Source organism: Rhinoraja longicauda, chromosome 10, assembly GCF_053455715.1.
Source record: "Rhinoraja longicauda isolate Sanriku21f chromosome 10, sRhiLon1.1, whole genome shotgun sequence".
Lineage (NCBI taxonomy): Eukaryota > Metazoa > Chordata > Chondrichthyes > Rajiformes > Arhynchobatidae > Rhinoraja > Rhinoraja longicauda.
Genome location: NC_135962.1, coordinates 11,713,627 through 11,726,473, shown reverse-complemented (window position 1 = coordinate 11,726,473; position 12,847 = coordinate 11,713,627). Strand labels below are relative to the sequence as shown.

The following is a 12,847-nucleotide window of genomic DNA, read 5'->3' as shown; positions in this document are numbered from 1 at the left end:
AAAAACTATGGGGGGGGGGGGATTAGCAGGGTGAGCAGCAGGACAGGGGTGGTTGGGACTTGAGGAGCTGAACAGCCTTGGGGACAAAGGTTGTCCTTCTCCTCTGTGTCCTGCAGCCTGGGCAGTGAAGCCGGCGTCCTGAGGGAAGCCACTCAAACGCAGAGCACAGGACGTGTGAGGGGTCCTGTAAAATCCTGCCAGCTGACCTTAGCATCTGCTGGTCGCATAGGGTGGAGAGAGAGGGCTCTGACAGGGAGTCCAATAATTTTGGAACAGACTTTGGCTGTGCTCTGCAGGCGGTTTCTGTTCTGAAGGCTAATGGGGTGGAACCAGCAGGTGAAGGAGAACGTGATGACACTCTCAATGAAGGAGCAGTAAAACGGTATGAGGATGTCCTTACTGACCCCAAAAGAGTTGAGCTTCCTCAGGAGATACTGCCGCTGCTGGCATTTCCTGAGGATACCCTCTGTGTTGGAGGCAAATTTCAGCAGGTTGTCAAAGACTGTGCCCAGGTACTTGTATTCCTCGACAATCTCCACAGGCTCCCCGTGGATAGTGGTAATGACTGCCGCAACCAGTTCCCTCTGCTTGTTGGAGAAGGTCACTACCATCTCCTTGGTCTTGTTTGCATTTAGTTCAAGACAGGAGTTGTCGCAGCACTCCACGAACTCATGAAGAGCTGAGCTGTGGTGCTGTGAGGGGCCTGAGAGCAGAGATAGGAGAACTGTGTCATCAGCGTACTTGACCAAATGACAGCTTGGCTGGGTGGACCTGCAGTCATCAGTGTACAGAATGAAGAGCAGGGGTGAGAGGACACAGCCCTGCGGGGAGTCAGTTGATGTGTGTAGGAGGTTGGAGAAGGTGTCATTGACCAGCACTCTCTGTGACCTGTTGGTGAGAAAGTCCATTATCCACAGGGTTAGTCGGTCATCTAGGTGGAAACGGGTGGTGAGTTTCTCTGCAAGAATGTGTGGCTGCAGGGTGTTGAACGCAGAGGAGAAGTCAGCAAACAGGAGTCTGGCTGTCGTGTTGGGGAGTTCCAGATGTTTATGCACGGTGTCTGTAATGAATGCTTTTGTGTCGTCAACCCCTCTACCCGCACAGTGTGCAAACTGGAGTGGGTCCATCTGCGAGTCTCCTGCCTTAATGATTTGGTTTTTGATGACCGTCTCCATAGCCTTCATCACAAGAGAGGTGAGAGCCACAGGCCTGAGGTCATTCAGGACCTTGATAGTGCCAGTTTTTGGTATGGGAATAACTGTGGAGTGTTTCCACAGCTGGGGGACTATGCCACTGGCCATGGAGCTCTGGAACAGGAGCTGGAACACGCCCCCTAGCTGCTCAACACAGCACCTCAGGGTACGGCCACTGATGTTGTCTGGCCCAGATACTGAGTTCGCTTTGGTCTTTTCGAGGGCTCCTACCACATCCTCTGTGTTAATGATGAGGGCAGAGTCTCCAGGTTTGAGTGCGGAGATGGTTGCATCTAGCTGGGTGCTGTTGTCTGTCTTGAATCTGGTGCAGAAGGAATTGAGGTCATCAGGGAGTGATGCTGGGCTGCTGCCTGCAACCTGAATAAGCTTGCTGGTGGTAAAAGCCGTGTTCACAGCTGCCATGTTCTTGAGACCCTGCCAAGCTGAGCGGAGGTTCCCTTGTGTGAATGTTTGCTCCACTTTGTCTTTGTATTTCAGTTTAGCAGTTTTTATGGCATGCTTGGCCTGTCTGTTAACCTCCTTTTTCTCAGTCTCAGAGCCAGTGAGGAAGACTCTCTTTTTCTTATTGAGGATTTCCTCGAGTTCTTTAGTCACCCAGGGTTTATTGTTGGGGAAGAATGTAACCTTTTTGGTGGGAATGATATTGTCCACACAGAAGGGGAACTGTAGCCTTGCCTTCAATCAGCTAACTAAACTAAATATACACTGGCTGGTGCCAAAACAGTGGCTCGATAGTTCCATCTATCCCCACATATCGCAGAGACAAATCAGCAGCAGTCATACTGCTGGAGCCTTGATCTGGATGAACCACAGGTCCAGGCAGAACCAGCCCTCCAATCATATGCAAACACAGAGAGTGAGTGGAAGCGGAAGTGGAAGTTTTGACCAGGAGGTTCCATACCAAGATTGAGCATGTCCTCTTCAATTGTCTGGCAACACAAACTATCCAGCAAGGGCCAGTGGCCTGTAGTTGCACTGTGGGTGGGTTGAAGGGCAAAAGGAATCTGTCTGATTTCCCTTTTCCCCTTGTCCAGCCTCAGATAAAAAGGCCAACAACAGCCTTGCCTTAAATCAGCTAACTCACCACAGCTATGGGCCATCCAGTCAATGTGGCTCACACTCAACACTGCCTATCACAGCTATGGGCCATCCAGTCTATGTGGCTCACACTCAACACTGCCTACCACAGCTATGGGCCATCCAGTCGGTGTGGCTCACACTCAACACTGCCTACCACAGCTATGGGCCATCCAGTCGATGTGGCTCACACTCAACACTGCCTACCACAAGTATGGGCCATCCAGTCTATGTGGCTCACACTCAACACTGCCTACCACAACTATGGGCCATCCAGTCTATGTGGCTCACACTCAACTATCGAGCCACTATGGGCCTACCACGAAGCTTTCCAACTTTAATTCTAAAACAAATTACATCATGCCTTTTGCAACTTCAGGATGTCCCATGGCACTTAAAATCAATTTGGTACTCTTAAAGAGGAGGCACTACAGTAATATAGGAAACACAGCATCCTTGATCTCTCACAGCACGACCCCATAAACAGTAATGAGATGGATAATGACCAGACCATCTATTTTAGAGAGGTTGATTGAGTACAAATATTGGCCAGGGAACTAGAGACTCACTTCTTTCTTCAAAGTACATTCGTCTATGAGACAAAGCCTCAGCCAAAGGTCTAATTTCAAAAAAGGTATTCAATACAAAGCAGGTTATCAACAAATTAATGGATCAAACAAATATCCAAACTGTAGCAAATGGATTTCAAAGTAGACAAATGCAAGGTCATTAAGCATTCGGCCCGTCAAGTCTACTCCGCCATTCAATCATGGCTAATCTATCTTTCCCTCCTAACCCCATTCTCCTGCCTTCCCCCCGTAACCCCTGACACCAGTACCAATCAAGAATCTATCTATCTCTGCCTTAAAATTATCTATTGGCTTGACCTCCACAGCCTTCTGTGGCAAAGAATTTCAGATTCACCACCCTCTGACTAAAGAGATTCCTCCTCATCTCCTTCCAAAAGGAACCTCCTTAAATTCTGAGGCTATGACTTCTAGTCCTAGACTCACCCACGAGTCGAAACATTTTCTCCACATCCACTCCTTTCACTATTCTGTATGTTTCAGTGAGGTCCCCCCTCATCCTTCTAGACTCCAGCGAGTACAGGCCGTCAAACGCTCATATGTCAACCCACTCATTCCTGGGATCATTCTTGTAAACCTCCTCAGGACCCTCTCCAGAACCAGCCCATCCTTCCTCAGATATGGTGCCCAAAATTACTCACAATATTCCAAATGCGGCCTGACCAGCGCCTTATAGAACCTCACCATTTCATTCCTGTTTTTGTATTCTAGCCCTTGTGAAATAAACGCTAGCATTGCATTTGCCTTCCTTACCACAAATTCAACTGCGTTAACATTTTGGGAATCCTGCTCCAGCACTCCCAAGTCCCTATGCACCTCCGCAAGGAGCATTCACCTTGGATGCCCAAGGAATAGATCAGTGTACAAATGCTTAATGTTAAAACTCTTGAAACATTGAAAGTCTAAAGAAATCATTGGATATGATTAAAACGTTATAAAATGATCTGCAATGGAATACCCAAAATGGAGTTTGACTTCGATTTATTCAATCGCAGGATGTGGGCATTGCTAGCAAGGAAGCACCTTGATCTGCACCTCCAATTACCCCAGAAATGGTGGTAACCAGGCACCTTCATTAACCACTGCAGTTCTCGAGGACTTTCCACAGCGCTGTTACAAAGGCAATTCAAGGATTTTAACCTGGATTCCTATGAAACATACAGAAGCCATTGAAACATACAGAAGCCACTGAAACATACAGAAGCCACTGAAACATACAGAAGCCACTGAAACATACAGAAGCCACTGAAACATACAGAAGCCACTGAAACATACAGAAGCCACTGAAACATACAGAAGCCACTGAAACATACAGAAGCCACTGAAACATACAGAAGCCACTGAAACATACAGAAGCCACTGAAACATACAGAAGCCACTGAAACATACAGAAGCCACTGAAACATACAGAAGCCACTGAAACATACAGAAGCCACTGAAACATACAGAAGCCACTGAAACATACAGAAGCCACTGAAACATACAGAAGCCACTGAAACATACAGAAGCCACTGAAACATACAGAAGCCACTGAAACATACAGAAGCCACTGAAACATACAGAAGCCACTGAAACATACAGAAGCCACTGAAACATACAGAAGCCACTGAAACATACAGAAGCCACTGAAACATACAGAAGCCACTGAAACATACAGAAGCCACTGAAACATACAGAAGCCACTGAAACATACAGAAGCCACTGAAACATACAGAAGCCACTGAAACATACAGAAGCCACTGAAACATACAGAAGCCACTGAAACATACAGAAGCCACTGAAACATACAGAAGCCACTGAAACATACAGAAGCCACTGAAACATACAGAAGCCACTGAAACATACAGAAGCCACTGAAACATACAGAAGCCACTGAAACATACAGAAGCCACTGAAACATACAGAATAGAGAAAGGAGTGGATGTGGAGAGGATGTTTCCACTCATGGGTGAATCTAGGACTAGAGGTTATAGCCTCAGAATTTAAAGAAGGATGCCTATGCCGATGACTACCCTCGGTACAGTGAGCACTTGAAGAAGCCAGACCTAGAGTCAAGCTCAATAATGGATGTTCACCAGTAATTTATATTTAAACATGGCTGTTTGATGGAAATGTGTAGCTTGGTAGGCAGAGTCATGTCAACTATATTGCCGTAAGTCCCGATTTTCAACTGATTTTCTTTCCTGTTGGAAATGAGTGAAGTGCACATGTACTCTCTTGCGTACCATAACTATCGCTATCTTTTTATTCCACCTTTTTTTTTTTAACCTAATTTAAATTCCCAAATTGCCAAAATTGAGTTGGAACTTGCATCTCTGGGCCACTACTAATGACAATGCCAATAATGTAACCAACATACATCCATTCTTTGTGGAAGAAGGAACAGCAGATGCTGGTTTACTCTGAAGATAGACACAAAATGCTGGAGTTACTCAGCGGGTCAGGCAGCATCTTTGGAGAAAAGGAATAGATGATGTTTCGGATCGAGATCCTTCATCAGACTCCTTCTGATGAAAGGTCTCGACCCGAAACCGTCACCTATTCCTATTCTCCAAAGATGCTGCCTGAGCCACTGAGTTACTCCAGCATTTTGTGTCATGCTTCCATTCTTGTTATTCATTGAGGGAGGTCGAGAGGCATAAACAGGGTAGACAGATGAGGTGGGAACATATTGAAGGGGACAGTTGGAACCTTTTTCTGCAGGGTGGAAATATCAAATACTTGAGGCCAGAGCTTTAAGGTGAAAGGGGCAAAGTGTAAAGGAGATGTACGAGGAGAAACAAGCTTAAAGATACAAAGATTGATAATGAAGCAGAGAAATTCAGGGAGTTAATTGCAGGGCTCAGGACGATCGTAACTGTTGGGTGATTACATTTTGGAAAAATCAAAGACTCAAAGTAGAAGCACAATTGAATATTGCAGAGATTTTGTGCAGTTAGGTATTTGAAAGTAAATATGAGAATTTTAAAAACAAGGTAAGTCAGAAAACACAGGAGTAAACCAATGGTGCAAGTTAGTGCTTGGCCAGCAGAGTATTGGCTCACCTCAAATTTCTGAAAGGTAATACGAGAAAAGGCAGGCTGGTAGTGCATTGGAATAGTCACGACTGAAGGTAACAAAATCATGACGTTCAAGGACTTGGCAACGGACTTGAATGGAAATGCCACAGTTGTTTCCGATTTCATTATTAAATGAGTAGAGGAGTGTGCTCCCACCAAAATCATCTGAGTGTTGCCCAACCAGAAGCCCTGGATGAACCAGGAGCTCCGCAATCTACTGAGGACCAGATCTCGGGCATTCTAGTCTAGCGATGCAGGTTCATATAGGAAGTCCAGGGACAACCTCAATAAGGCCACCAGGCAGGCAAAGAGACATTTATGCTCCAAATTGGAGGTTGACACCGACGTTTACAGCAGTGGCAGAGCTAGCACAAGGCAAAAGCACGTGGCAGCTCAAATGACAGTGACAATCCCTCCTGGACGTGCCCGATGCATTCTATGCACACTTCAAAAGGGAAGAACACCAATGGGCCTCTCAGGCCCCCACAGCTCTGATGGCATTGTAATCTCAGTCACTGAGGCGGATGTCAGAAGATCCTTCATGAGGGTGAACCTGATGGTATATTGGGTCATGTTCTCAAAACCTGCACTGACTGGCTGGTGTTGTTGCGGACATCTTCAATCTCTCATTACTAAAGGTCCAAGGTTCTCACCCGCTCGAAAAGAAATCAGCAATATTGGTAGGAAAGAACTGCAGATGCTGATTTACACCGAAGGTATACACACAAAATGCTGGAGTAACAAAGTGGGACAGGAAGCATCTCTGGAGAGGAATGGATGACGTTTTGGGTCGAGACCCTTCTACCCGAAATGTTACCCATTCCTTCTCTCCAGAGATGCTCCCTGTCCCGCTGAGTTACTCCAGCATTTTGTGTCTTTCTTTAATAATACTGGTGCTCAAGAGTAACATGACATGCCTCAATGCCTACCGACCGAAGGCGCTAATAGAAACATAGAAACATAGAAAATAGGTGCAGGAGTAGGCCATTCAGCCCTTCGAGCCTGCACCGCCATTCAATATGATCATGGCTGATCATCCAGCTCAGTAACCTGTACCTGCCTTCTCTCCATACCCCCTGATCTCTTTAGCCACAAGGGCCACATCTAACTCCCTCTTAAATTTAGCCAATGAACTGGCCTCAACTACCTTCTGTGGCAGAGAATTCCACAGACTCACCACTCTCTGTGTGAAGAAATGTTTTCTCATCTCGGTCCTAAAAGACTTCCCCCTTATCCTTAAGCTGTGACCCCTGGTTCTGGACTTCCCCAACATCGGGAACAATCTTCCCGCATCTAGCCTGTCCAACCCCTTAAGAATTTTATATGTTTCTATAAGATCCCCCTAATGTCCGTGGTGATGAAGTGCTTTGGTTATGGCACTTGAAAGTTCCTGACTGAGCAAGAACCTGAACTCACAATGCACCTACTACCACAATAGATCATTGGGGGATGCGATCTCGCTGGCTCTCCACTCTACATCAGACCACTTGAATAATAAGAACATGTGTGTCAAGCTGTTGTTCTTCCAATACAGTTCGGAGTTCAAAACCATCACCCCCACCAAACTTGTTACCAAGTTCAGAGAACTTAGTCTCTGTGCATCCCTTTGCAACTGGACCTTCGACTTCCTCAACTTCAAACCACAATCAGTATGAATTGGCAACAACACTTCCTCCTTGATAACCATCAGCACAGGAGCACCTCAATGCTGTGTGCTCAGTCCCCTGCTCTACTCACTCTATACTCATGACTGTGTAGCCAGACACAGTTCCAACGCCATCTTTAAATTCACTAACGGTAAGTTGGAGCATAAGAGGGACATTGATAATCTGACTGAGTGGTGCCAGAACAACATCAGCAAGACCAAGGAGCCGATTGTTGAATTTAGAAGCCGAGGATCCTCAAGCCTGTCTTCATCGACAGGTCAGCAGTGGGTAGAGTCAACAACTTCATGTTCCTGGGTGTGTACATCTCTCCGATGATCTATCCTGGACCCAGCACATTGATGCAATCATAAAGAGAGCACATCAATGCTTCTACTTGTTGGTAAGATTGAGGAGATGTGGTATGTCGATGAATACTCTCTTGAAATTCCTCTTCTACGGTAGAGAGCACATTGACTGGTTGCATCTCTGCCTGGTTTGGCTATTCGAATGCCCAGGAACGAAGGAGACTGCAAAAAGTGGTGGACACTGCCCTGTCCATCATGGATACTGACCTCCCCACCATTAAAGGGATCTATAGAAGGCGCTGCCTCAAAAAGGCACTCAAAGGCATTCAATTGGTGGTGAATCTGTGGAATTCTTTGCCACAGAAGGCAGTGGAGGCCTAGTCACTGGATATATATATAAGGCAGCGATAGATAGATTCTTGATTAGTATAGGTCAGAGGTTATGGGGAGAGGGCAGGAGAATGGGGTTAGGAGGGTGAGATAGATCAGCCATGATTGAATGGCGGAGTAGACTTGATGGGCCACATGGCTTAATTCTGCTCCTATCACATGATCTTGTGAACACCATGCTGGCCACACTCTCATTTCATTCCTACCATCAGGAAGAAGACGTGGGAGTCTGAAAACTGTGACCTCCAGGTTCAAGAGCAGCTTGTACCCAACAATCAACAGGCTCTTGAAGATTACAAAATAACTAAACTATGAACTGTCCTGGTTGACCTAAGGATTTCTGGCTTTTTTTACACTATGTTAGGATTGTTAACTTATTGATTTTATTTTGTTTATTATATGTTATCTATAGTGTTTACAGGCCTGTTATGCTGCTGCAAGTAAGGATTTAATTGTTCTGTTGTCAGTACATATGACAATTAAACTCTTGACCACAATAGCCACGATAATACATGGAGTTGTGGTTACAGAGGTGGAAATAGGTAGCTTTGGAATGGCCTGAATCTCACCTTGTTTTTAAGTATCTCACCAAGTTTGCAAATACTCTGGTTCCTTTTTAAAATGGATGCTGTGGAGAGGGATGGAGTCAGTGATGAGGGAAGAGAGCTTGTTGTGAGAACCAATAACAATGGCTTTGGCTTCCTAATAAATAGTTGAAGGAACTTACTTCATTCACGGTGGCACAGTATTGCAGCTGCAGAGTTACTGCCTTACAGCAACAAAGACCCACGTTCGATCCTAAATACAGGTGCTTGTCAGTACGGAGTTTTGTACATTCTCCCCGTGACCTGCACGGTTGGCTCCGGGAGCTCCAGTTTCTTTCCACACTCCAAAGACGTACAGGTTTGTGGCTTGAAATAATTGTAAATTGTCCCTAGTGTATGTAGGATAGTGTTAATGTGCGAGGATCGCTGGTCGGCACGGACTCGGTAGGCCAAAGGGCCTGTTTCCGCGCTGTATCTCTAAACTAAACGATTTTTTTTGACAGTTTAGAGACAGTGCAGAAGGCTAGAAGGAAGGTGGTGAGTCAAGCTCGGTATCATGTCACACTCTTGGAAAAAGATAGTTGTGTACAGTTTTGCTGATGGGAATACACCATTAAGCTTTGCAAGAAAGATGCTGGGACTCAAGTGCCCGAGTTAGAGCGAGAGTTTGTACAGGCTCGGACAATTGCGACTAGCTTAGATGGACATCTTGGCCGACATGGACATGGTAGGCCAAGGGGCTGTCTCCGTGCTGTATGACAGCTTTGGAGGAAGTTGGCAAACATAGGAATGGTGGCGAAGAAGTAAAAATGGACAAGAGATAGGTCCTTAGGATCAGAGCCTCCAGAGGGGATGAATAAAATCAAGCCAAATACAATTCCACTCCAAATATACAACAAGCTGGAGAAGCATGACACGCAAAACACGTGAATTCTGCGTACAAGAAGGTTAAGGTAGGACAAAGAGCTGGAGGAACTCCAACTTTTTGTGATACCTTTGATTTGTACCAGCATCTGCAGTTATTTTCCGACACAAAAAGTTAAGGTAGGATGGATTATCCTAAGAATGGGTGTTGCATTGTCTGAAATTTTGTCTCGATTTTCAAGAAAGTTAATGTGAATGGGTGATCGATGGAGTCAATGGCCTTGACATAGAAAAATCATTTCTGTTCAATGGTGCATCCAAGACACATCACGTAAAAAAGATTATAGCCATGCTTTGAGAGGGCAAGGTAGAAATTGTCCGACTAGCAAAGGGATGATAGAAGATTAGAACTCACTTCCATAAGTGGTAATAAGATTGGATAAACTGTCAGTTTTAAAAGCAAAGTTTGATAGAATACTGTAAAGAAAAAACATTGAGGAATTTGGAACAAAATGCAGGTGTATAGGTCAGGTTAACATAATTTCAATGCATGGCAGATATTCTTGTTCTGGTTGCTCTCAATACTGCACCGGTGCATCAGCCCAAATGATGTACTCCAGTGTCAGGAGTAACCCTTAAATTCATGACTTCCAAATCCAAATTAAAATTATAACCAGGAAGCCACAGCCTCTTCTGTGTAATTGTTATTCAATAACAGAATACACTGGAACACCTGTTACCCTGTATCATTACACCGTTTTATGCTGGAAATCTGTGATAATAGCCATCTTGGAGAAACAATTTTAAATTGAGATTACCGAATCTGGAACCAGTCCATTCCTCTAATTAACCAATTGCTCACAACCTAGAACAAAACTCAAATCCGGTCAATTCCTCATCCAGAAAGGAATAGAAACGAACCCACCACACATTAAGACTCACCCAAACTTTAATAGATCTGCCTCCATCTTTCACCCAGGCCACAATTGGACAAAATAAATGATCCCAATTGTCGGGCCCAATTTCTTAATTCAAGCTCCTCTCCATGAATCTCCTCAATATATTTCTCTGACTTTGCCTTCCATCCTGACTACACTCAAATGTATTTCTCCCGATATTGTATCCATGCTTACATCTCCCCCACCCACCCACCCACCATCCAATATCACATATGCTCCTTGTAGTGTCCGTGCAGCAGCCTCTCATATCTCTCTGCCTGCTTCCCACCCTCCTATATCCGATATCAAGCCACATTGGAGCCTGCAGGGTGGTGCAGCGGTAGAGTTGCTGCCTTACAACGTTCCAGACTACGGGTGTTGTCTGTACGGAGTTTGTACGTTCTCCCCGTGACCTGCGTGGGTTTTCTCCGAGATCTCCTGGTTTCCTCCCACACTCCAAAGACGTACAGGTTTGAGGGTTAATTAGCTTGGTAAATGCAAAAATTGCCCCTAGTGTGTGTAGGATAGTGTGTGTGTGTGATGCGGGGATCGCTGGTCGGCGCGGACCCGGTGGGCCGAAGGGCCTGTTTCCGCGCTGTATCTCTAAACTAAAACTAAACTAAAGCTCCTCTCCATGAATCTTCTCAATAAATTTCTCTGACTTTGCCTTCCATCCTAAGATCATCCTCGTTTGTATTTCTCCCGATATTGTATCCATGCTTACATCTTTCCCCCAACAATATCACATATGCTCCTTGCAGTGTCCCATATCTCTCTCCCTCCTATCTGATATCAAGCCACATTAGAGCCTGAGGGGTCTCATCCGAAAGGTCACCCATTCCATCTCTCGAGATGCTGCCTGTCCCGCTTAGCTATTCCAGCATTTTATGCCTATCTTCGGTGTAAACCAGCATTTGCAGTTCCTTCCCACACATCAGTGTTTCTGCTCCCCCAAATGCCCACCTCTGGTCAATCTTTGGCATTCCCTGAGTAAGGCATCATTCCCTGAGTAAGGCATCATTCCCTGAGTAAGGCATCATTCCCTGAGTAAGGCATCATTCCCTGAGTAAGGCATCATTCCCTGAGTAAGACATCATTCCCTGGGTAAGGCATCATTCCCTGAGTAAGGCATCATTCCCTGAGTAAGGTATCATTCCCTGAGTAAGGCATCATTCCCTGAGTAGGGCATCATTCCCTGAGTAAGGCATCATTCCCTGAGTAGAAATATAGAAACATAGAAAATAGGTGCAGGAGTAGGCCATTCGGCCCTTCGAGCCTGCACCGCCATTCAATATGATCATGGCTGATCATCCAACTCAGTATCCCGTACCTGCCTTCTCTCCATACCCCCTGATCCCTTTAGCCACAAGGGCCACATCTAACTCCCTCTTAAATATAGCCAATGAACTGGCCTCAACTACCTTCTGTGGCAGAGAATTCCACAGATTCACCACTCTCTGTGTGAAAAAAAACTTTCTCATCTCGGTCCTAAAAGACTTCCCCTTATCCTTAAACTGTGACCCCTTGTCTGGACTTCCCCAACATTGGGAACAATCTTCCTGCATCTAGCCTGTCCAACCCCTTAAGAATTTTGTAAGTTTGTAAGTAAGGCATCATTCCCTGAGTAAGGCATAATTCCCTGAGTAAGGCATCATTCCCTGAGTAAGGCATCATTCCCTGAGTAAGGCATAATTCCCTGAGTAAGGCATCATTCCCTGAGTAAGGCATCATTCCCTGAGTAAGGCATCATTCCCTGAGTAAGGCATCATTCCCTGAGTAAGGCATCATTCCCTGAGTAAGGCATCATTCCCTGAGTAAGGCATCATTGTGTTCACTCAAAACAGAGATTGATAGATTTTTGGATATTATGCAAATTGAGTCTCACCAAGAAGATTGATCACCTCCCACCCTTGGCACCTGGGCCTATCCAGTCTAGTTCTCCTAACCCTCCTGCACACCCTCTGTAATGTCACCTTCCCTGGCCCTGCAGCTCTTGTTGTCTCACTCACCACTGTGAGTGAACCTCACTCTTCCTCTGCCCCATCCCTCTTCTCTCTCTCTTCCTCCCCATGTCTTCTGTCTCTGTTTATCTTCCCTCTACATCTTCTCCCCTTTTTGCACCGTTCCTCTTCCCACCCCCCAGTCCCACCGCCACTTACTCTCTCTCTCTCTGTCTGTCTGTCTGTTGGATCACCACCTGGCAGGCACACCGACAAACACTT

The 12,847-nt window shown here is 45.6% G+C and overlaps 1 protein-coding gene across 4 annotated transcripts in view; it reads right to left on the bottom strand.

Annotated features, from left to right (window-relative positions):
• Positions 1 to 12,847, bottom strand: part of rpap1 (RNA polymerase II associated protein 1) — a 111,604-nt gene extending 98,757 nt beyond the window's left edge. For 3 of the 4 annotated variants that reach the window (XM_078407103.1, XM_078407106.1, XM_078407105.1), the window contains exon 1: positions 12,785 to 12,847. The gene's annotated coding sequence lies outside the window, so the exon portion shown is untranslated. Of the gene's footprint in view, positions 1 to 12,634; positions 12,661 to 12,784 lie in introns of those variants that run through there. The other variant, XM_078407104.1, reaches the window with a different exon arrangement.